The sequence below is a fragment of the Crinia signifera genome, chromosome 8, assembly GCF_055691185.1.
Source record: "Crinia signifera chromosome 8, ASM5569118v1, whole genome shotgun sequence".
Taxonomy (NCBI): Eukaryota; Metazoa; Chordata; class Amphibia; order Anura; family Myobatrachidae; genus Crinia; species Crinia signifera.
Window position 1 is genome coordinate 114,390,269 of NC_139224.1, and position 26,072 is coordinate 114,416,340.

The 26,072-nt window shown below is 43.5% G+C and overlaps 1 long non-coding RNA gene across 1 annotated transcript in view; it reads left to right on the forward strand.

The window, feature by feature from the left end:
• The first annotated feature begins 416 nt into the window (after window positions 1-416).
• The window catches only part of LOC146027074 (uncharacterized), a 74,999-nt gene continuing 49,343 nt past the window's right edge, over window positions 417-26,072 (forward strand). The window contains exons 1-2 of the long non-coding RNA XR_014454652.1: window positions 417-495; window positions 15,642-15,743. This is a non-coding gene — a long non-coding RNA (uncharacterized LOC146027074). The remainder of the gene's footprint in view (window positions 496-15,641; window positions 15,744-26,072) is intronic.

Here is a 26,072-nt window from a genome sequence, read left to right on the forward strand (position 1 = left end):
ACCCCAGTTTTACCCAGCACACACAGATGTAGACTCTGCCCCCAACCAGGGCCCACTCAGCAAGTCCTGCAAAGCAGGGAGGCACAGTGCTGGATAGGCACTCTGCTCTCCCTGCTCTGCTACAATGCTGGACTGCTGTTGGCTGCCGCAGCCTGCGCCTGTCTGGCTGTGACAGGCTGCGGCAGCATGAAGAGTGGGCAGCGCCTGGTCTGTTCTCCTCTACATCTAGTCGGGGTGGGACCCACAGGGAATACATCACCACCGCGGGGTTGTGGGTGGCCCGCTGAGCCTGTAATGTAGCTGTGGAGTAGCCCGAGCTGCTGCTGCTGACAGGAGGTCAGTCTATCTTTGTGCCTGTACATGTACATCGGGAGAGCAGAGCAGAGAGCTGTCAGCCAGGGCTCTGCTGCTACTTCCTGGAAGCTAGCCCCGCCCACCACTGCCTGAGCTCCGTGAGGCCAGCAATTGCTCTGCAGCTCTTCTTCCTGCCGTGCGGTGAGTGCTGTGAATACTCGGGTAGTCAGGGGCTGTATATAATTTGTGTGATTGGGTGTAATACAATAGTGATGTGTGTGCTGGGGCTGTATATTATGTGTGTATGTTTGTATGCATATAATGTGTGTGGGGGAGGGGGGACTCTGTAATGTAATAAAGTGATGTGTGTGCTGGAGGCTGTATATAATGTGTGTGGGGGAGGGGGGATGTGTAATATAAAACAGTGATGTGTATACTGGGGGCTGTATATAATGTGTGTGGGGGAGGGGGGATCTGTAATGTAATACATTTATGTGTGTACTGGGGGCTGTATTTCTCTTTCAATGGTCCTGGTGACACAGCTTCACATTGGGATGTAGGAGGGTCCGTAGGAGCCAGGCACCTATCCAAAAGCTTTTGGAGGGTAGGCTTCTCCCCTACTGCATCCCAGACTCCTCAGTTCGTGTTAGGTGCCCACTGGAGTGGGTGCTATTCCAAAGGGCTGCTGGAGCAGCCTAAGGATTAGAGTTAGTTAAGGTTTTTATTATTTTATTAACTTTTACACTAGCTAGGTAGGCACAGTGTGAGGATTCTCATTAGTGAATCCTCACACTGCTAGCGCAGCAGGAGCTGACAGAAGCGCGTCCTGTCAGCTCGCTGTGCACAGGGGAGACGCTGTCGGGCCTCCCTGTGCAGAGCTTACAGCTTCTTTTAAGAAGCTGAAAAACAAAAAAGAAGGTAGTAGCGTTAGACAATATCAGATAAAAAATTAGCAGGGTTTATTAAACACAATAAAAAATAGTACAAGAAATGAATAATAATATGCATATGCAATAGGCTAGGCACCTAGTGCGCTAATAATGGTCCATTCATAGTACACCGCCAAGTAATTTGTTCCAGTAAAGTAGTGATGGGAAATCTAGTTCGTTTTGGTGACTAGTTCATTATGATCTAGTTCACCCAAAAGATTAGATCAGAAGATTAGTTCATCTAGCTCATTTAGTTCATTATTCCATCACTGACTCAGAGACTGAGAGGAGTGGATGGATCTAGATGAACTAGACTAGATTATGACACACAGAGCATGCATTGTAATACCAGCTCATTGTAGGAGTTTAGTCTTGTTAGAATGATCATATACTGTATGTTTAATAAATCAGATTTTTTTCTAGTTTAGAAAAGCAATAAGTTATACAGCACCCTTCTAGTGACATGCTTATTGTTTAGCTCTGCAATATTAATCCCATTGTGGTTATTATTTTACCTTCCATAATATGCAAGTAAAATACCCAAATTTAGAGTTTTTTAATAAGTAAATTTTTTTCTGCTTTTAAAATACAGTAATTAGAAAAAAACATGTCCCCTTGCCCCAATTTAGCTGACATTAGAGAGAGATAAAGTAGAGACTTTGCAAAGTAACCAGTTGCTGATTGGTTGCTAGGGGCAACTGCTCCACTGTATGCATCATGAAGGTTCATACATATCCATCTCTGACTGTAATGTGGAATAAACAGAGCTACTACAGTATACTGTATAACATGCAGCCACCAGCACTGTGTCTGTGGCTGCATACACACAATACATGTGCCTGAGCACAGCAGTGCCACACATGGTAGCTCACAGGTACTGTACAGTCTCATTATGGTGTATAGTCAGAGATTAGTTCAGGGATCTGTATGATCAGTGAACTAATTGAACTACTGAACTATTTGCAGGACTCATGAGTCATCAGGACAATGTAGTTCATTTGGATCCGCAGAGTCCAGACCATGTGTGAGCTCAGCACTGCCATCTTTGGCAGCTAACATGTACTGCCTCCTGTGTATTGCATGAGAGCTGAATAACATGGCTGCTGCAGAAGCTCCTACACAGATCCCAGCAGAAGATTTAGCACAGCAGTATGCTCAGGACCCTGTACCAGAAGCAGCAGCAGTAAGTGTTTGGACATCTGAACTAATCATATAATGATAGTATCACATAAAGGTGAGCAGCATGAGCACACATGCTCACTCACAGACACACCACACAACTTTGGCTAGGCAGTGCATATTTTTATTTTATTAGATCTGTATTTGCTGGGCTTTGTTGTACTTTTAACTTTAGATTCAGGAAGTAAAGATCCAGTAAATGAGCCTTATGTAGCTACTGGGCTCTGTCTGTCTGTGTGTTACACCTCCCACTTGCTTTACTTCCTGGTGAACTAAATGAACTAATCTTTGCCAGAGCAGTGATCTGAACGATTTAGTTCACTTTGAAGATTAGTTCATTTTGAACTAATCATTCACGAACTACCCATCACTACAGTAAAGTGTCCAGAGTTGAAAAGTATTCAAAGTGGGTATAGTTACCGCAGGGAAGTGTCCACATGGAAGATAATTAATCCTTAGTGAGGAAAGCAAAATTGCTGAAGTCTTCAGGTGGTTAGATGGAGTTCCCGAATATTGATGCAGAGATTGATACAACCATCGATCGGTTCTGGTGGCGGCTGGTCTGTGCCAAATAATAGCGAAGATAGCTTTGAGAGGTGCCAAGATGCCTGCTCCTGACGCGTTTCGCTGTCTCAAGGTACAGCTTTATCAAAGGAATGATGGTATAGCTGCAGTCAGGGTTTATATACCCTACTCCTAATGAGTAATCAGTTACACTTGTGCTTGTTTCATTAATAAGATTTACTTAAAAAAACAGTAGAGAGATGAACGAGGAGGCAAGATAAAAAACATATAAACAACATTATATAAAGAGGATGCTAAAATTAAATGTATTAAATGGTTTACATACAGAGGTTAAAGGACACTAAGTTCTTATTGGTCCAAGTATTCGTGACAGAGGCTGTCAGTAGCCATGGTTACATAAACATCTACTGAGTAGACCAATCATTGTGACTATAAAGGGTCACATGCTGTTAGGTAAGGGAAAATAGGGTGGAAGTGCTAGTTTGCGGTCATGTGATCGGAGTTATGAGCGCACGATATCTAGCGTGCGGTTCAGGCCTCGTTTTGGTAGCGAGGTCTGGCAGGGAAATAGCCAGTGAAAAAAGTGCGGGGTTCGTAACGTAACGTAATTACGTAATGGGGATCCGAGCGGTGATCGTGCGGATCAAGCCTCATTCTCAGGATGAGGTCTGGGAGGCATAGTAACCAATAGGTTTGTATACTCGTGCTCAATAGCGGGAATCTCGCGAGAGTTCATGCGAGTATTGTTATACTGTGGAATGGAGACTAACACATAAATGAGTAATCAATCTGCTATATTATTCGGGAATAAGGATTACGTTACCCCAGGGTTGCCGACCCTCCCGGAATTTCCGGGAGTCTCCCGAAAATCGGGTACCCCCTCCCGGCCACCGGAAGGGTGGGCAACCCTCCCGGATTCAGGGGGGACCCCCGCTGACCCCCGGATCGCGGCATTAAAATGCTGCAATCCTCGGGTCTCAGAGGAGGGGGCGGAGTTAAAACGGCACAATCGCGGCATTTTAGCCCCGCCCCCTCCATGGAGATCCCTGAATTAGCTGCTTTTAACAGTATGGGGGTGGGGCTTAGTGATGTCACTCGTAAGCCCCGCCCCCTGAGCGGCTGCTGAAACTCTCCTCTCCGGGCTTCTCCCGGAGAGGAGAATGTTAAAGTCGCAACCCTGCGTTACCCTAAACATACTGATAGTAGTATACTTCTCTAAACAGTAAAAACTTATTTTGATCAAGAATGGTGTGAGCAGTTCTTTTGTAGGCCACATATGCCACCTAGTGGTTAGATATAATGATCATTCATATATTAAAGAAGAAAAAAGCATACAAATTCATAAAGATGTTTTATACATGTCGTTGGAATAATAAGAGTTAAAAGATGGATATCAAACATTTGAATTATTTTAAAAATACAAAAAATGAGCAGGGTAGTTCATAAATATGAAATAGTATACAAATTATTTTAAAAATTGCAAAAAGAATGAATATATGCAAAAAACCCTAGGTGGTTCAGCAAGATTTGTTATAATTTCAGATAAATATATTAATAGAGATTTGAGGTTCATGCATATACATGGTGTTTATGTTGACAATTTTTTTTTTTTTATTATATAAATTATTGTATATGGGATTAGCATTTGTAGTATTCCAAGGTATACGTAACCATAAAAAATGAATGATGAATGAAAAAAATGAGGAAAAATGATTGATGGAAAAATATATTTATATAAATAAAAAATGTAAAAAATGAATAAAAAAATATATATATAAAAATGTAAAAAATAATAAATAATAAAAAAAAATGAATATAGATATGAAAAAAAAATGATGAATGAAATAAATGAAAAAAATGATGAAAAGAATAAAAAATGAAAAAAAGGGGGATGAAAAAAAAATATAAATGCAAATAAAAATAATAATAATAATGAAGGTGGCGAGGAAAGGTGGGAGCACTAGGTAGTGGACGTGGCCCTAAATTACGCTGTTAAGCTCCACTGCCTCATTGAGGCCAATAGGAAATATTGAGTCCATTTGGTACATCCAAAACACTTCCCTTTTACAGAGTGTTCTGAATCTGTCGCCTCCCCTCACTGTTTTAGGTATGTGTTCTACACCTATTAATTTGAGTTTGTTCGGGTCGCTACAGTGTTTCTCAAAAAAGTGCTTGGAGACACTATGTGTATAAATTTTATTTATGATATTCCGGCGATGTTCTAAGAACCTCTGTTTGAGGGGGCGAGTTGTTCTTCCAACGTATTTAAGACCACATTCACAAATGAGGACATATATTACATAGCTTGAGTTGCAGTTTATAAAACTTTTTATGTCATAAATTTTATTTCCATCTATTGTGATCTGGGGAGTTCTCCTATCAGTATATTGGCATGTTAGGCATCTATTTTGGCCACATTGGAAGAAACCCTTTGGTTTCTGGCCTAACCAAGAAGTATTGGTAGTGTTGAGGGGTTTGATAGGTTTAAAAAAACTTGGGGCTAAGAGGTTTTTAAGGGAGGCATTCTTTTTAAAAATAAAAATGGGTTCTTTTGGAAGGTCATCTTCCAGCCAACGGTCACCTTTCAAAATATTATGGTTTTTCTTTATAATATTTTTAATTTTGAAGGATGAATCATTAAATTTAGAAATAACGGCAATTTCTCTGTTTGTTTCATCCACTTTTTTAATTTTATCAGATAGAAGATCAGATCTTCTTACTTGGGTAACATCAGAGAAGGCTTTGTTAACAATATGTTCAGGGTATTGGCATTGTTTGAAAGCATCTTTTAGTGTTTCCGATTGGTCATTAAAGGTGGTATCTTTGGAGCAGTTCCTCCGTAAACGGAGGAACTGTCCTTTCGGAATGTTCTTTTTCCATACAGGATAGTGGGAGCTTTTGTAGTGGAGATATCGGTTTGTGCTAACTTCTTTAAAAAATGTACTGGTACTTATGGCGTTCTCGTGAATTTCCAGGGTGAGATCCAAATAATCAATGCGGTTCTTGTGATAGGTGTGAGTGAAGGTTAGGTTGAAATTATTGGTGTTAAGGTGATCTACAAATGATAAAGCCGAATCGTGATCCCCGTCCCAAATAATAAAAAGGTCATCAATATAACGGCCATAAAGGACCAGGTTCGCCCCAAAGGCCCCCCCCCAAATGAGGGAGTCCTCTACCTCCCCCATATAGAGGTTGGCGTAGCTGGGGGCGAATCTGGTCCCCATGGCCGTCCCCATCACCTGAAGATAGAAGGTGTCATTAAATAAAAAATAGTTGTGCTGGAGAATGAATAAAATACAATCTGTGAGGAATTTCTGGTGTCCATCCCCCAGGTCCCCATCTTTAACCAATTTGTTGGTAATTGATTGAACGCCCAATAAATGGGGTATGTTCGTATAAAGACTCTGTACATCTAATGTAAGGAAAGCAAAACTGTCTTTCCACTGTATATTTTGTATTCGTTGTAAAAAGTGAGTAGAGTCTTTGATGTGGGACCTGAGGGATGAGACCCGAGGTTGGAGAAAGGAATCTACGTAAAATGATAGATTAGAAGAAAGTGAATCAATACCCGAAATAATAGGACGACCAGGTGGTGAGGAAAGTGATTTATGGATTTTGGGTAAGTGATAATAAATGGGAGTGAGAGGGTGTGAATTGTAAAGGAACCGGAATTCTTGTTTGGATATAATCCCATTAGTTAAGGCATTTTCAAGTAAACCTGAAAGTTCAACCTGAAAGGAGGTTGTGGGGTCTCGGCCAAGTTTCTGGTAGAAGTTGGTATCATCTAATTGGCGGTTGGCCTCGCGGACATAGTCAACGCGATCTTGAATAACGAGACCACCCCCCTTGTCTGCCTCTTTGATCACGATTGTAGTATCTTTTGTGAGTTTCTTGAGTGCTCTAAGTTCCCAAGTACTTAGGTTAGCGGTTTTCTTGGGGTTCTTTTCAGTCTCTTCACAAAGTTCTTTAAAGTCTCCTAGGGTTGTCCTGTAAAAACTTTCTATGCTGCTGCCTTAGAGAAACACTGTAGCGACCCGAACAAACTCAAATTAATAGGTGTAGAACACATACCTAAAACAGTGAGGGGAGGCGACAGATTCAGAACACTCTGTAAAAGGGAAGTGTTTTGGATGTACCAAATGGACTCAATATTTCCTAATGGCCTCAATGAGGCAGTGGAGCTTAACAGCGTAATTTAGGGCCACGTCCACTACCTAGTGCTCCCACCTTTCCTTGCCACCTTCATTATTATTATTATTATTTTTATTTGCATTTATATATTTTTTTCATCACCCCTTTTTTTCATTTTTTATTCTTTTCATCATTTTTTTCATTTATTTCATTCATCATTTTTTTTTCATATCTATATTCATTTTTTTTTATTATTTATTATTTATTATTTTTTACATTTTTATATATATATATTTTTATTCATTTTTTTTTTCATTTTTTATTTATATAAATATATTTTTCCATCAATCATTTTTCCTCATTTTTTCATTCATCATTCATTTTTTATGGTTACGTATACCTTGGAATACTACAAATGCTAATCCCATATACAATAATTTATATAATAAAAAAAAAAATTTTGTCAACATAAACACCATGTATATGCATAGGTACCTCAAATCTCTATTAATATATTTACCTGAAATTATAACAAATCTTGCTGAACCACCTAGGGTTTTATGCATATATTCATTATTTTTGCAATTTTTAAAATAATTTGTATACTATTTCATATTTATGAACTACCCTGCTCATTTTTTGTATTTTTAAAATAATTCAAATGTTTGATATCCATCTTTTAACTCTTATTATTCCAACGACATGTATAAAACATCTTTATGAATTTGTATGCTTTTTTCTTCTTTAATATATGAATGATCATTATATCTAACCACTAGGTGGCATATGTGGCCTACAAAAGAACTGCTCACACCATTCTTGATCAAAATAAGTTTTTACTGTTTAGAGAAGTATACTACTATCAGTATGTTTAGGGTAACGTAATCCTTATTCCCGAATAATATAGCAGATTGATTACTCATTTATGTGTTAGTCTCCATTCCACAGTACAACAATACTCGCATGAACTCTCGCGAGATTCCCGCTATTGAGCACGAGTATACAAACCTATTGGTTACTATGCCTCCCAGACCTCATCCTGAGAATGAGGCTTGATCCGCACGATCACCGCTCGGATCCCCATTACGTAATTACGTTACGTTACGAACCCCGCACTTTTTTCACTGGCTATTTCCCTGCCAGACCTCCCTACCAAAACGAGGCCTGAACCGCACGCTAGATATCGTGCACTCATAACTCCGATCACGTGACCGCAAACTAGCACTTCCGCCCTATTTTCCCTTACCTAACAGCATGTGACCCTTTATAGTCACAATGATTGGTCTACTCAGTAGATTTTTATGTAACCATGGCTACTGACAGCCTCTGTCACGAATATATGGACCAATAAGAACTTAGTGTCCTTTAACCTCTGTATGTAAACCATTTAATACATTTAATTTTAGCATCCTCTTTATATAATGTTGTTTATATGTTTTTTATCTTGCCTCCTCGTTCATCTCTCTACTGTTTTTTTATGTAAATCTTATTAATGAAACAAGCACAAGTGTAACTGATTACTCATTAGGAGTAGGGTATATAAACCCTGACTGCAGCTATACCATCATTCCTTTGATAAAGCTGTACCTTGAGACAGCGAAACGCGTCAGGAGCAGGCATCTTGGCACCTCTCAAAGCTATATTCGCTATTATTTGGCCCAGACCAGCCGCCACCAGAATCGATCGATGGTTGTATCAATCTCCGCATCAATATTCGGGAACTCCATCTAACCACCTGAAGACTTCAGCAATTTTGCTTTCCTCACTAAGGATTAATTATCTTCCATGTGGACACTTCCCTGCGGTAACTATACCCACTTTGAATACTTTTCAACTCTGGACACTTTACTGGAACAAATTACTTGGCGGTGTACTAGGAATGGACCATTATTAGCGCACTAGGTGCCTAGCCTATTGCATATGCATATTATTATTCATTTCTTGTGCTATTTTTAATTGTGTTTAATAAACCCTGCTAATTTTTTATCTGATATTGTCTAGCGCTACTACCTTCTTTTTTGTATTTTTGAATTCCGTAAGGGGCTCTCACCCCCTTTCTTAGTAGCAGCTCCACAAACCATCCCACCACAGGCGCCTAATAGGTTGGCACCACAACCACTTTTTTCCTGCTCTTTTAAGAAGCTGCCTGGGCTCCGGAGCGTTCTGAAACCGGCTTCACGCTAGGTGGGGATCATGGGGGACAGGCGCTCCGTGATGGCGGCGGCCATTTTCTGTGGAGCTTACACACTGAGCTCCTATATGAGAGGACAGCAGTGTGTTACAGGCATGTTCCGAGTGGTCCCCAGCTGAGGGGGAGCTACTGGAACTAGGAGATCCTACATTGGGATAGGCTGTCTGGGGGTGGTTGGCGCCAAAATCCACGGACCCCGCAGCAGCAGGGACTTGGTCCCTTCCCTCACTCTGTTTTGGCGCCATTCAGAACGCTTGCAGCGGAGCTGAGCTGGCTTACAGATCCTGACAGAGTGATTGGATTTCCTGGGCATCGCTTTCCCCACTCTGAAGACTACAGACAGCTAAGTGACTGAGTATATTGGTTCTGTATATAATGCCTGTACATTTAATGCTGTGACTGTGTTATTTGAGAACATCATGTCTGAGCAACAGTCTGTGGTTTTGGGGGAGGGAGCCTTAAATGCATTGAGCGCTTACAGTGGTTGTACACTGAAATTTGTCCCTGAGCAGATAACAGGGGGGGCTTATGTATTTCTTGCGCTGCTGTGAAACTCATGGGGAGTGAACCCCAGAGGGTAGTGCTATCGGAGCTTGCGTGGGCCAAGTCCCTGGGCAGGTCTGAAAATGCTTTGGTGCAGTACTGGACAGGCAGAGTGATGGCTGGTAACTTCCCCTAGACCATTGCCATTCTCTCAGCAGTCCTCTAGCTCCTTGCCTCGGACCCAGACAGATCCTGACTTAATAACGGTCATGCAGGATACTGCTAAGGGAATCAGCAGGTTTAATTACTTGTTGGACAAGTTTTATGGTTATTCTGTGGGGACCCCTAAAAGGTCTTATTCAGTGCCATTGTTAGCTGCTGATGAGGAAGGAGAGTACACAGACATACCCTGGGATCAGGGTGGTGATTCTGAAGAGTCCTCAGCCTCAGGGGTGGAGGATTTGATTACTGCTGTTAAACAGGCATTGAATTTGTCTGTGAAGGATAAACTCCTGCAAAGGTTGTTTTTAAGAGACAGCGTAAAGAAACTGATATCTCCCTGCAGACGAGGGTTTACAAGATTTATTGGAAAACCCCTGATAAAAGGCTTTAGATGCCTTAAAGATTTTTAAGCCTGTATCCCATGCCTGAGGATCATGCAGACCTCTGGGAAAAAGTTCACTGTGCTACCAGTGCAGGGGGAAACAGCCTTTAAGCAAGGCAATGGTTGAAAGGGTGGGCTACACACTCCGCCCTCTGATTGCTTCAGCCTGGGTCTCTAAGGCCATGATTGGTGGGCCAATGACCTTTGCACTATTTGACATACTGTTCCTTGTGTGTTGTTACTTGCGGAGAAGCTTAAAGCAGCTGCAGAGTATGTGCTTGAGGCTGAGGAGGAAGCTCTCAAAATGGCTGCCAGAGTTTCCTCAGTGTCTGTCAATGCCAGGAGAGTGCTCTGGCTTAAAGCTTGGAAGGCAGATAACGAGTCTAAGAAGGCCTTAGAGGCATTAGCTTTTAAAGGAAAGCTGTTATTTGGTTCAGAACTGGAAGAGATTATTAAGCAGGCCACAGGTGGGAAAAAAAAGCACTTTCCTGCCTGCCCCTGCAGCCAAGCAGACATCAAGGTTTTCTGCCTTCAGGCCGTCCTTTTCGGCCCTCCCCTAGAGGAGGTGCGTCCTTTCGAGGACAGTCTTTTAGGGGATAGTCTCAGTCCTCCAGGGGCAAGGCCCCAAAGTCAAAATTTTGTTCCTTTCATAAGAAACCAAAGGAGAGGACAAATCCTCCGCATGACTGCCAGGGGTTTTGCCTGGCGGTGATCAAGGTGGGGGGACGTCTGTCACTGTTCAAAGATGCATGGGCACTGTTAGACCAGGATTCTTGGGTGTTAGAAATTATAACCCAGGGTTACAAGATTCCCTTCAAAGGTCTTCCGCCGAGAAGGTTCATTCCTACACCACTACCAAAGGAGGCTCGGCTCCGTACGGCTCTCTTGGGAGCGGCTCATTCTCTTTTAGAGAAGGGTGTGGTAGTCCCGGTCCCCAGAGCGGAGTGGAAAAAAGGCTTTTATTCCACTCTGTTTTTGGTGCCCAAACCAGACGGGTCTTTCAGACTGATCCTAAATTTAAAGTCATTAAATATCCATTTGTGGGTAGACCATTTCAAAATGGAGTCTCTACGGTCTGTGCTGCTAAGCCTGGACCAGGGAGAATTTTTGGCATCCGTGGATGTCCAGGACGCATACTTGCATGTTCCTATCCACCCAGAACATCAGGCTCTATTGAGGTTTGCAATAGGAGACCTACTCTTGCATTTCCAGGCGTTGCCCTTCGGTCTGGCCACAGCGTCAAGGGTATTCACCAAAATAATGTCAGTAATGGCGGCTGTGCTTCGAGCTGAGGGGAATCACGGTGATTCCATATTTGGACGACGTTCAAAGCGGAGTCAGCAGACAAGTTGAAGAGTCACTTGGCAGAAGCCATCGGGTTTTTGCAGATTCACGGCTGGCTTTTAAATTTACAAAAGTCTCAGTTGGTGCCGTCACAGAGACTCCAATTCTTGGGAGTTGTTCTGGATACCCAATTGCATCGGGTGTTTCTACCAGAGGCAAAGGCCAGGGACCTGGCTGCCTTGGTACAGGAGATCCTCGGGTCTCAGAGCACATCAGTATGGAGGTGCCTCAAACTGCTGGGGAAGATGGTGGGTCTTTCGAGACGTTACAGTTCGCCAGGTTCCACTCTCGAGTGTTCCAGTGGAACATTCTGACAGACTGGTCAGGGAATACTCAGACCATGATGTCAGAACAAATAGTGTTGTCTTCAGAAACTCGATCCTCCCTGAAATGGTGGACTGAGGTGGATTCCCTTCAGTGGGGTCGGTCCCTGCAGTCCTGGAGCTGGCTGGTAGTCACTACCGACGCCAGTCTCAGAGGCTGGGGGGCAGTAGTCTTGGACCTGCGTCTGCAAGGCTTGTGGACTTCAGAGGAGTCTGCCTTACCGATCGACATCTTGGAACTGAGGGCTGTGTGGAAGATGATTTCTCTGGCCGGAGAAAGATTACAAGGGCTCCCTTTAGGGATTCAGACCGACAACGCCACAGCTGTGGCATATCTGAATCACCAGGGAGGCACACGCAGCAAGCTGGCTATGTGGGAGGTGTCCCGAATCTTCTTGTGGGCGGAACAGAATGTTCCAGCATTATCAGCAATATTCATACCAGGAGTGGAGAATATAGAGGCCGACTTCCTGAGCAGGGAGGAGCTGATGGAAGGGGAATGGAGCCTGAACCCACAAGTATTCCACCAGATTACACTGAGGTGGGGAACCCCGGATGTGGACCTGATGGCATCCAGGTTCAACCATCAGGTACCCAGGTTTTATGCCAGGACGAGGGATCCACTGGCAGAAGCAGTGGATGCCATGACTATCCCCTGGGAGGGGAATCTTCTTTATGTTTTTCCGCCAGTTCCAATGCTGGCAAGAGTGTTGAAAAAGATACAGGCCCAGACATTTCCAGTAATTTTAGTGGCCCCAGATTGGCCAAGGAGGTCCTGGTACTCGAGGCTTCAGAGATTGTCTGTGGACTCGTAGTGTCTACCTCTGAGGTCAGACCTTCTAAAACAAGGACCGTTCAACCATCTGGATTCAGCTCGATTAATTTTGATGGCCTGGCTGTTGAAACCGCCATTTTGAGGAATATAGGATTCTCAGAGGCGGTGGTTAACACAATGATTAAAGCCAGAAAGTCAGTGTCTTCTGCAAATTATTATAGGGTCTGGAAGACCTATATTCGATGGTGTGAAAGACAGAAGTCACACACATCGCGATTTAAAATGGCTAAATTGATGGAGTTTTTACAGGATGGCCTTTCCTCTTGGTTAAGCCTTCAGTCACTCAAAGTACAGATCTCGGCCTTGTCAATTTCTTTCCAAAGAAGGATAGCATTGTTACCGGAAGTACAGACCTTCCTGCAGGGGGTTTCTCGATTGAAACCTCCCTACAAGAAACCATTAGCGCCATGGGATTTATCTCTGGTTCTGGAGTGTCTTCAAAAGGCGCCTTTTGAGCCGTTAGGGTCCGCTGACCTTAAATTCCTTGCATGGAAACTGGTATTTTTGTTGGCGGTGGCATCAGCAAAAAAAGAGTATCGGAGTTGGGAGCATTGTACTGCAAGTCTCCCTTCCTTATATTTCATGATGATAGGGCTGTCCTTCGGACAGTACACCAATTTTTACCAAAAGTAGTCTCTGCTTTTCATCTAAATCAGGAGATAGTTCTGCCTGTGTTTCAACCCCAGAGGGTTCAAGGAAAAGGGACAAATTGAGGAATTTGGATGTTGTGCGCGCCTTGCGCATTTATGTGGGCAGAGGAAAGAGTGTCAGGAAGACTGATACATTGCTAGTTTTGTATGATGTACAAAAAATTGGTTGGCCTGCTTCTAAGCAGACCGTTGCTAGGTGGTTGCGCTCTGTTATAGCGTTTGCATATACTAAAGTTGGTAGGCCTGTGCCAGCCAGGATTAATACGCATACTACCAGATCAGTCGCCACCTCTTGGGCGGTTCGACATGGGGCAACAGATGAGCAGGTTTGCAGGACTGCCACTTGGTCATCTGTTCATACTTTTGCCAAATTCTATAGGTTCCATGAGTTCGCGTCGGAGGACGCATCTTTCGGGCGAGCAGTGATGAGAACTGCAGACCTGAGCGTACCCACCCAAAGGACTGGCTCTGGAACGTCCCAATGTGAAGCTGTGTCACCAGGACCATTGAAAGAGAAAAAGGGATTTTTGTAAGAACTTACCGTTCGAATCCCTTTCTCTGATATGGTCCTAGTGACACAGCGATCCCTCCCTTACGCTCAGTAAGTATGCCAGTATTCATGATGTTTCATGTTATAATTGGTTGAAAAGTTAAATTTAAAATTGTGCATATAATATGTGCAAGCTTTGTACTGAGTTAATGTATTCCAGTGGCTTTGAAAGATTGAACTGAGGAGTCTGGGATGCAGTAGGGGAGGAGCCTACCCTCCAAAAGCTTTAGGATAGGTGCCTGGCTCCTTCGGACCCTCCTACATCCCAGTGTTGAGCTGTGTCACCAGGACCATATCAGAGAAAGGGATTCGAACGGTAAGTTCTTACAAAAATCCCTGGTACTTATGTAGTAACTGGGCTGCCGATTTTGAAATCGGGTCCATCGCATCGCATCGCACCCGACCATATCGCATGCGATGCGATGCGATGGACCCGATTTTTCCATAGGAATCAATGTTAAAATGGACTGAGTCCATTTTAACATGGAATTCAATGGGAAAAGGGGTCCTTTTCATACCCCTACTATCCAAGTGGGCATGGAGCTGGATATACACCTGTGGCGAGCGTAGCGAGCCACCGAGCCCGAAGCGTGGCGAGCGTAGCGAGCCCCGCGAGGGGACACAGAAGTACCAGAGTACAGAGTACCGCATGCGATATGGTCGTATGCGATGCGATGCGATATCGCATCGCATCTGATTGTATGCCTTAACTTAAGGCATACAATCAAAAAATCGGCTGCCCAGATACTACATAAGTACCAAATCCCTTTATAATGTGTGTGGGGGAGGGGGGATCTGTAATATAAAACAGTGATGTGTGTGCTGGGGGCTGCATATTATATGTGTGAGTGTGGGGGAGGGGGGGCTCTGTAATGTAATACAGTTATGTGTGTACTGGGGGCTGTATCTAATGTGTGTGAGGGAGGTGGGGGCTCTAATGCAATATTTATTTTATTTATTAGCAGTTTCTTATATAGCACAGCATATTCTGTTGCACTTTACAAAGTACAGTGATGTGTGTGCTTGGGGCTGTATATAATGTGTGGGGGGGGGCTCTGTGTGTAATATAGTACATTGATGTGTGTACTCAACTGGCTGGGGGGATGTGTATAATGTAATATAATAATGTGAGTAGTGAATGTAATATGGGGGCGGATGTGTGTAATGTATCATAGTGGTGTGTATATTGGGTGTAATATGGGGGGATGTGTGTTATGTAATGGCAGTGTGTACTGGCTGTAATATGGGGGGAGGGATACTCTTGCATCCTGCGGAGAAATTCCCAGGCGATTCCCAGAGTCTACAGCTGCTGAGAAACCTACATAATTCTACCTGATTCCCCCACTGTCATCGCGAATATAGGTCATCTGGATATTCCAGAGTCCCCACTGCCCCGCGCGAATAGAAAGAGGCCGCCCACTGCAGAGTTAGGGGTAGTGGTGGCCGTGCCTGGAAGCCGTACCCTTACTCTGGCACCGTGCCTGTAGCATTTCCTCAAACTGCAGCAACAGGTGGGGGCCTCTCAGAGTGGGGGTTCCATGTCCATGAGCTTCCCTCCTCAAGCCAGCTCTGCCAACTGTGCCACATTTCTAATTTTATTTAGGTGTAAAAAAAAATCAGCTAAAGAATTCAAATTGGTGCAGCAAAGGTCTCCTGGATCCTCCCTGGTTATTGGTGTGTGCACGGTGAGACTGGTCCCTCCAAGGTGAGCAGCCGTCTTACTGCATGTAGCAGCTGTCTAGGTTCCTCCCTGGTCTACTCTCTTTCTCATTCTCAGATTCTTCTCTATCCCTCTCACACTCTCCCTCTATCTCACTCCCACGCTCTCTCTCACACCCACCCTTTCCCTCTCTTTCACACCAACACTCTCACTCTCAGATTTTCCTCTATCCCTTTCACACTCTCTCTTTCACACTCTCTCCTCTTACTCTCAGACTCTCCCCCTCTCTCACACACACTCCTTGTGAGGGAGTGTATGTGAGACACACACTCTCCCTAAATCTCGCACTTCCTCTCTCAAGACCTTCTCCCTCTCATACTCACTCTCTCCCTCACATCCACTCTCTCTCTCACACTCTGGGTGGGATGTACTAAAGGGAAAATGCGGTAAAACCCCCGTTTTACCGCATTTTTCTATGTATTAAAACCCCGCCGCCACGATACCACATAGTAGTATATCGCCACCCACCTCTCCCCCTCCCTCTAGCTTACCTTAGTCCAGGTCCTCATGGACCTGGAAGGTAAGCGCTTCCTCTCCCTAGTAAAGCACCCGGACATCTTTCCGGCTACAGGGGGGTGGAGGCCTCCATCACCGCACCGCAATGCCAGCCGCATATGTAAGTACATATGCGCTGGTATCGCGGGGGCCGGGTGGTGATGTATATTAATACCTCCCGTCCTCTATCACTCCCTCTCATACTTTCTCCCTGGCTCTCTCTCTCTCACTCACTCACACGCCTTTATTCAAATCTGATCGCAGTACAAATTTTTTGGAAAATGGGCAAAACCTGCAGTGGTGGGGCAGATGTAATAAATATATATATAGAGAGAGAGAGAGTTAGATTTGGGTGAGTTATTTTATTTCTGTGCAGGGTAAATATCGGCTGCATTATTTTTACACTGCAATTTAGATTTTAGTTTCAACACACCCCACCCAAATATAACTCTCTCTGCACATGTTACATCTGCCCCACCTGCAGTGCACAGGGTTTTGTCCATTTTACAAAAAAAATTGTGCTGCAATCAGATCTGAATAAGGTCCACAGTCTCCCTCCCCGTCTCTAAAACATACAGCGGGAAATTTACTAAGATGTGTATTCGACATGTGATGTTGCTATTAGCACCCTCTAAAAGTTAGTAGACAAGATCTTATGTGAAGTAGAATACAGTACACATCTTAGTAAATTTCTCCCACAGTCTTTCCATATATCTCTCTCTCAACACTCTTTCTCTGTCACACACACAGTCTGCTTCTATCTCTCACACTCCCTCCACAACACATTTTTCGAGCATTTAAAATCTCCCTGAAACTAGTTTTCAAAAGTAAGTATGTCTCAACGTATCCAGTCTGGTAGGCTGTGTAATTAATCTAAAATCCTACAGCATAGCACAGCTTGCATTGAGAGGCTTTTAGATTGATTATCTAGTCTGCCACATACTGAATTAGTTGAGTGCTGAGTGAAGCACAAGAGGAGTGATAGAGAACCTCTGCCAGGGACCCCAGGCTAGCTGCTGTACAGCTGGAGGGGCAGAGGGGTGTCCCTATAAACATCAGGAGGCTCTGTCATCTCTTTCTGTCCTGTGTCAGGTCAGATACTACTACAGCAGGTTGTATGTGCTTTGTTGGGGCACAGACACAGGAGGTATGGGTGTGATGGGGGGGGAAACAGGAGGGTTGTGTGATGGGGGGCACTAGAGGATTATTTGTGATAAGGTGGTACAGTAGGGATCTGTGTGTTGGGGCTCAGGAGGGATGTTTGTGATGGGGGTCACAGGAGGAATGTAGGAGGGGGGGCACAGGGGAGATTTGTGTGATGGGAAGCACAGGAGGGATGGGCAGAGCCGGCAGGACCCGGTAAGTGGGTTAAAGGCTGTGGCGCTCCCCTTTGGCCTGCTATCTCCCGCTGAAACCACAACACCCACCATTTAAAAATAAAATAAACACAGTTGTTAGTATAAGCAGGGTGAGTGACAACACATGGGCTCAGAGTCTCTGTCTAATTACAAAAAGGAAGAAAGTGCTGACACTACAGTCACACAGTAGTGCTGGTTCTAAAATTGGTGCAGCCCTTTCACTATTCCGGGTAATAGCTGCAGCCCCTTATCAGAGGCTTTGTGAGCCTCTGTAATAAGCAGGAGTGATAGCGATTATAAATCGATACATTTAAGATGCACAGCTGTACCCAGTCCAATGATTATAACAATTTATATGAAGTAAATTATTTTAATATATATATATAATCCATAATATTTGAAGTGCACTTCATATAATTCATAGACAGTACATGACATACAACAATTCAACACACACATAAATATATATATATATATATATATATATATATATATATATATATATATATATATATATATATATATATGATGCTATCAGAGAATTGAAAAATATTTCATGGGAATGCAGGCGGGGGGTGTATTTGCCAAGGCAGATCACCTCATGTGTATGAGCCACTACTACTAGGGCAACCTTTTTTCAGCACACGCTGTCTCTTTATAAAGTATGGGAAGGCGTTAATTTATAGTTTGCAGGGGGGCGCCGAACACCCTAGCACCGGCCCTGCCCCCAACCACCTTGTATAACGCCCTTGCCCTCCAACCTGCATGTTATATACTCTACCTCCCCCTGCTTGTATTATGCCTTTCCTCCCCCCAAATCTGAGAACACTTACAGTAAGTGTGAGTGCTGCCATGTTGCCTGGTCCTGCTATGGGCTGTACACTAATACTTAGATATGGTGTAATTCCTCATTCCCTCCAAAAAGATGATCTGACTCATCTGGGTGCCTCTGGGCCTAGTGTCTAGGGAATACAGTTTAACAATTTGTCTTAAAATAGACTTTACTAGTCTGTGAAAATATATAAGCACGCACAGGAGTGATATGCGTGAAGTTTGTATGTTCTCTCTGTGTTTGCATAGTTCTCTGGTGCAAAAGTTTAACCCTCGCAGTCCAAAAACACACATGGGTTAATTGGCTCTAGACCGAGCTGGTTTTCAGTGCATGAATCGGGGTTGGGAGCACAAAAAATTTAGCCTGAATGATTAAATGAGGTAGACACAATCAAATAGTCACTGTGCAGTACTGCATTATACTATACTAATGGGCAGCACGGATGGTGTAATGTTTAGCATTACTGCCTCACAGCACTGAGGTCAGTAACTGTGTAGAGTTTGTATATTCTCCCCATGCTTGCTGGATTTCCTCCGAGTACTCCAGTTTCCTCCCACACTCGAAAAATATACTGGTAGGTTATTTGGCTCCCAACAAATATTAACCCTTTGAATTAATGTGTGGTAGGTAATATAGGGCCTTATTCTGTTTCATACGCTCCCCACATGTTCACATTTCTGCTTATACGCATACGCTGGGTGCGAGCGGACACGGCAAACTGCTTTGTGCACCATCCCGTTCGCACATAGCAGTGCAGGAGTGGGGCGGTGGCGACAGGGCTGCCATCAGGAATTTTGGGGCCCGGAACTCATTTTTAGTCTGGGCCCCAGGTCCCCTTCCTCACATGACTTACCGTAACCCGGCTCCCACTCCCCTTCTGCTGAGCTGCAGCCCGGAGGCCTCGGAGTGCAGGCTTCTTCAACTCAGGATGCAGGGGCAAATTAAATTGCAGCACCAGCAGTTGAGCCAATCAGAGCTCGCGCACCGGCAGCCGCTCTTATTGGCTGCTGGTACGCAAGCTCTGATTGGCTCAAAAGCCAGTGCAGCATTTTAATCCTGGGTTGAATAAGCCTGTGCTCTGGGACCTGCTTTGTTCAGCGCACTGAGTGCAGCACAGTGGAGGCAGTCAGGAGGGTTGCGGTGTGCAAAATAAGCTGCCCTGGCCCAACTGTGCGGGCAGCATTTATCCACATGCAAAGCTGTGAAATTTGCAACGTTGCTTGTGGACCAGAATAAGGTCCATAGATTGCTCCGCTGGGGCAGGGACAAATATTCTCTGTAAAGCGCTGCAGAATATGTGTGCGCTATATAAATAACTGGAAATAAATAAATAGATATATGAAAATTAGTGGCATTGTTTTCCTATGGGCTGCAGGACTGCAGCCCCCTCAGCTAGAATCCGCCACTGTGCTCGGAAAAGCGAAACCAGATGCAATGACTTCCTATTGGAAGTACAACCTGACAGTCACCCCAGGTAATCCATTGGGAGGTGTTCCTCCCTCTGGGATGTCTCTGTGGACTACTTCGGCTGTAGCCCAAAGAAACTGGGGGTCAGCGCATGCGTAGTACTGATACTGCGCATGTGCTGGTCCCCCTAGCATGACAGGGACTGGTGGGACCCAGCAGCGGTGGCAGCGGAAGGGGGGCGGCGCTGAGGACAGAGGCAGTCCCCCTCTGGACGTGGGAGTAGGAGCCGCCGCTGATGATAATAGATTTAAATGTATGATAATAGATTCAAAATAGGAATGCATGCTTAAATGTGCCACCACACAGTTATCAGGAAAGCATGCACACACAGACTTGCAGTAAGCATATTATATATTATATACAGTATGCTGAATATTTTTCCTAAATACCTGAGCAATACAGTAATAATGTAATTGGTGTAATATTTCTACCATTGCATATTATCTAAATACAATGAATCCCTAGAAAACATGTAGTTATCATAGGTTCCGACTTATGATTTTGCTGGTGGGTGCGCAAGCCAAAAAATTAGGGGAGTGGCTTCATGGGGAAGGAGCGTGGCCACAAAATAATACCACTTTATATTACACAGCACAGTTGTCTCCAACTTACGGCAGCAGAGTTCCCCTTTTTACACATTACAGCAGCAGAGTCCCCCTTTTTACACGTTATGGACAAATACATAAATGCCCCCCCACAGTGCCAGGTACATAAATGCCCCCACAGTGCCAAGTACATAAGTGCCCCCACAGTGCAGGTACATAAATGCCCCCACAGTACCTGTGACGAGGAAGGGGGAGTGCTGTGGGACACGGGCATGTGGGCCGCTGCCGAGCTATTCAGTCAGTGCGCGCCATGCACACTGTACGGCTGACGTTAGATGCCAGCGCCGCACAGCATGCACAGATTGGCCTGCCCCACCTCCATGTATTACTCCGTGGACAGAATACATTCTTCCTGCTGTCCCGACATACTGTTTTCCTGGCGGCCACAAATTAGCAAGCTAATAAGCTAATTAGGCGGCCCAGAAGCGGGACTCGGGCCCATGGGTGCTCATCAATTTCCGTAAGTGCTTGGGCCCTTGAGTACCCACAGAATCAGCGCCTATGGTAGTTATAGTATAACATGCTTGAAATACATATTTAGCAGGCGGCCAGGAGGTAGCAGGCAGCAAGGAGGAAGCAGGAGCCGACGGGCAGCCAGAAGGGGGGGGGGGGGTGGAGGCAGCAGTCAGTAATGTAACCCTGATAAAGGGTTAAATTGACATGAGCAGAACTGTAACCCAATGAAGGGGTTAAATAATAAATCCATGAGTAAATATATGAGTTAACGGTATGTATTTCATGTATATTTATATTTATGAACATGTATTATACAACATGTATATATGTGGCATAGGGAGAGGCCGTAGTGTATAAATACCTATATACATTAGAGGCAGTTATTTTAGGGTTAAATCAATTACTATGTACATTGATGACAGTGAGAGAAAGTACTAGATACTTCATTTGCACAGCTGACTGTGAGGCTGTCAATCATCCAGTCAGCTGCAGTGAGAGGGAGGCAGAAGGCGGGAAAGAGTTGTGGGTGTGGCCAGCTGAGGAGAGGGGTATAAATAGAGCAGTTGACAGAGAGTCTAGGAGACTGCTGATCCCCTGGCCAGAGTTGTACACCTTATCTGTCCCCGCTGCTGCTTGCAAAGTAGCTGGCTGTAAACAGCAGCAGCGGCGGGGGACAGTGGAAGTGAAGGAGCAAGTGAATGGAGAGATCCTCCTGATCTGCTGGCAGTGTCTTGGTGAGCCAGTTTTCAGAAGGGGAAGCAGGAGCAGGAGCAGTTGCCGTAGTGATAGTAGAGGCCTGTTCATGATTAAGCAGTGTCAGGCCTGAGGTAGGAGGAGAAAAAGTGACAGAGGAGCAGAACAGAGATAAACCCAGGAGGGGAGGAATTGTCTGGAGTGGTGAGCCTGCTGGGTTGTGATAGAGTTCAGCACACATCACCCCTACATATATGTGTACATCACAACTGAGCACTAATTGTCATTAATATAGACTTACTGAAAGCCCTTACTGCAGGAGTGGGTTGTGCTGCGGAGCCTAGTACAGTAAGGAATAGCCACAACAGCAGCCTGTCAGAGAGTCTGGGGGAGTGGCTGCCTGTCAGGAGCTGAGCTGAGGAGACAGAGCAGGCAGTCAAGTAAAGGGAGCCAGAGCCTTATATTACACAGCTTGCGGCCCCAAGCATTTCTGCTGTATCCCAAGTGACCAGATAAATACTCACTATCATTTGTTGGAAAATACTTTATTAAATAATCTACTTGATGCTGCACATAGGGGGATTAGGACCCTAAATTAAATTAGGTTGCAGTTGAATGTATTTACTTCTTGAGCAAAGTTGCAAGCTAAAAAGAGACGTTGTATCTTTATAAGTGACAATAAATAAAAGACCCCGATACTTGGTAAAGACTACTGAGGAAATGTGGATAAATGATCCCTGTCATACCTGGTTGCAGTTAATAAGGGATTGCTGAGGAGAAGTTACAAGCTGATTGTTGTATTCTAGCAGTACATATCTGTTGTATGACACCTAATTGGGGTGAGCTGTAGAGAGCAAGAGAGAAAGGACCTCCCTGCTGAGAGATTTCATTTGTCATATATACTAAGTACTTTACAGTATACTTTTACATAGACTCTATAGAGACTGAGTATCACTTACTATAGAAAACCTGGACTCTATGCTATATTGAGCCGCAGCTTTATCCTAAAAAAAGGACAGTGCAGATTCAAATGCAGACTGTCAAAGTATGCATCATAAAGATTTATTCAAGTTTACCTTGGTTACATCCAAAGAAATAAGAGAATATGGGAGCTTGGATGTAAATATTGCTATTATTATAATATAAATACCTGATATATCACATCGCTGGGAGAAGAAGGGCGGTATAATTTAAATACAAGCGCCATTCAAGGAAGGAAGCTACCTATGGATGGTTATTAAAGTTACCGGAGGGAACAGATTTCTATAATCCTTCAGTATTTAATTGTCGGATTATTCCCTGTGAGGATTACAAAAATTATTTTGTTGAAGTTTCAACTTTTTATTAGCTAACACCCCACCTTACAGGACTCAGGTGGGAACTTTATCATCTAAGGAACTTCAGGACATACTCCCTTTGGAACTCTACAAAATAAACCAAAGCTTAGGGTTTTTTTTCTCTTTGACTAACTAGTGTACACAGGAAAAAAACCATATTATTGCGCAATAATAATTTATAGTTCATTACTACTGTATAAGGCTTCATTGTTGATATAAAATGTGTGCAAACGTTTGAAGTATCATTTCTCTTGTGCATGTAATACAATGTATTATTGGTTGTAGCCAACTAAGGTAGGAGTGTATAATCTTGGTATTTAAAGGAGGCATCCAAGAAGTCTGACAGAGCTTGACTATCATTCTTCAGTTCCAGTCAAATAAAACTGTGTTTGGGTTATTTATGCCATTGTTTCACCTATTTGTGCTGTGTGGAATTGCCTATGTACACATTCATAATATTATTGTTAGGTAACTAAATTTATTGGTTACTGGATAATTCAAAGGGCGTTTCCCCAAGCCCGCCCTATTGAAATATAAAAATATCTATATACCACCAAAGCTTGGGGTGGAGGCACAGTCAGTCATTAGAGTAATCTACATTCCTATAAAGGAGGGTTACATTATGGAGGCACTGCTGAGATCCACTACTCAGAGTCTGTTGTTACTCACAGGCCTCAGCGGCCATTGTTTATTTTTGTGAGAGACATTTACATATCTAAAAATAAAATAAAAAAAATATGGGAAAGAAGCAAAGGAACAGAGATAAAGTTGGCCTTAATGCCCTTACTGTGTCAGTTGGGAGAATTGAAGCCTATAAAGAATTTACATGTATAGATAAACAAGAGTACAAGCAGAAACCAGAAATAAAGAAAGAGGTGTTGTGTAAGTTTGTGGATAACACTCAAGAAGTGATCGATGAAAGAACTTTAGATGCATCTATAGAGTTGGAGAAAAGAAAGAAAAGATCAAAGAGTAAGAAAGTGAGATTTGATCCCAACCAAGAAGGTAGTGATGGAGATGTTAGCGGCAACCTAGCTCAAATTTTGGTCACTAATGATGATTATGAAGCAACAGAAGATAATACATTTGTTTCATTGAAAGAGAGTCTACAAGGGGCAGTAGATGATGTAACAGTAGTTGATGAGAAAGAAGAAGATAATAGTAAAGTAAAAAATAAGGAAATAGAAAATGTAATAAAACAGATAGCTGAGGATTCTAAGGAACATGGACAACTAGTATTAGCTCTTCCAACAGATCAACAGAAGGACCTGCTTTCCCTGTTTCATACTTCTGTAGAGGAACCAATGGGAAGAGATAATCTACAGACCCCAATGGAGGTGATAAAACATATAGCAAAGGACCGGTTCAAACATATTTGTCGGCTGTTGGAGGTTCTAGATGAAACCAGATGGAAGCTTAAAGAAGAACAGTTGTTTAACTCCAAGATTGATGAAAGGAATCAGGAGCTTGAAAGAGAACTTTGGTGGTTACAGAGAGGGGTGGAAACCTTGACATCAGAAGACAGGCAAACTAATGGAGAGCTGGAGCAACAAAAGTTGTTAAGGTACCAGCAGCAGGAATATAATATTCGTGCTCTTGAATCAAAAATAACAGAAATATCTGAATTGTTGGAAGCGGGCAGAGAAACTGAACAGAAGAATCAGATCTGTATAAATGAAATGAAAGAAAGACTATCTCAGCTAGAATCTGAGAATAAAATACTAAAGGATACCAACTTTGTGGGCACCTGCTCTGAAGATAGTCTTTGTCAGTTTTCTGTGCAAAAGGATATTAGAGATATTGCATTACAAACAGAGGCAATGGATGATATATTGCCAATACCATCTTCATTAATTAAAGTGGATAGTAAGGAGACCCAGTATACTTCCCCAAGGATAACAGGTACAGTAAAATGGTTCCATGTCAAGAAAGGCTATGGCTTTGTGAAAAGACATGACACTGGAGAAGACATATTTATTCATTGGACATCCATAGAGAGGAATAACCCCATGAAACTTTTAAGCAGTGTAGGAGATGGAGAGACTGTAGAATTTGAAATATTGAAAGGGGTAAAAGGTGCATATGCAGCAAACGTGACTGGCTTATGTGGAGTATCAGTGAAAGGGAGTAGATTTGCTCCATACTGGAGAGGAGTATGCAGATATTGTTATCAGCAAAGAGGAAGAGGGGATGGAGAAGGTCGTTGGTATTTCGGACCAAGATAGAGAGAAAGTCAGCTTCAGACGAAAGTAAAGTAATTGCAACAGAGAATAGATCTAGTGAAGAGCAAGGGGGAACAAGCAGAATAGGAAAGCTCCATTATGGGTAGACTTGAAGGCTATGTAGTTCAATACCTCCCATGTTTGTCAACTGTCTGAATAATTAAGATGAGATGGTTTGCTAATGGATGTAAATGCATATAAAATATAGTAGCAAAAGTGAGAAAGGTAGATGATGCATTCACACGAAGATGGGAAAACAGTGTCAATGCATCAGGGGGAGTATGTAACCCTGATAAAGGGTTAAATTGACATGAGCAGAACTGTAACCCAATGAAGGGGTTAACTAATAAATCCATGAGTAAATATATGAGTTAACGGTATGTATTTCATGTATATTTATATTTATGAACATGTATTATACAACATGTATATATGTGGCATAGGGAGAGGCCGTAGTGTATAAATACCTATATACATTAGAGGCAGTTATTTTAGGGTTAAATCAATTACTATGTACATTGATGACAGTGAGAGAAAGTACTAGATACTTCATTTGCACAGCTGACTGTGAGGCTGTCAATCATCCAGTCAGCTGCAGTGAGAGGGAGGCAGAAGGCGGGAAAGAGTTGTGGGTGTGGCCAGCTGAGCAGAGGGGTATAAATAGAGCAGTTGACAGAGAGTCTAGGAGACTGCTGATCCCCTGGCCAGAGTTGTACACCTTATCTGTCCCCGCTGCTGCTTGCAAAGTAGCTGGCTGTAAACAGCAGCAGCGGCGGGGGACAGTGGAAGTGAAGGAGCAAGTGAATGGAGAGATCCTCCTGATCTGCTGGCAGTGTCTTGGTGAGCCAG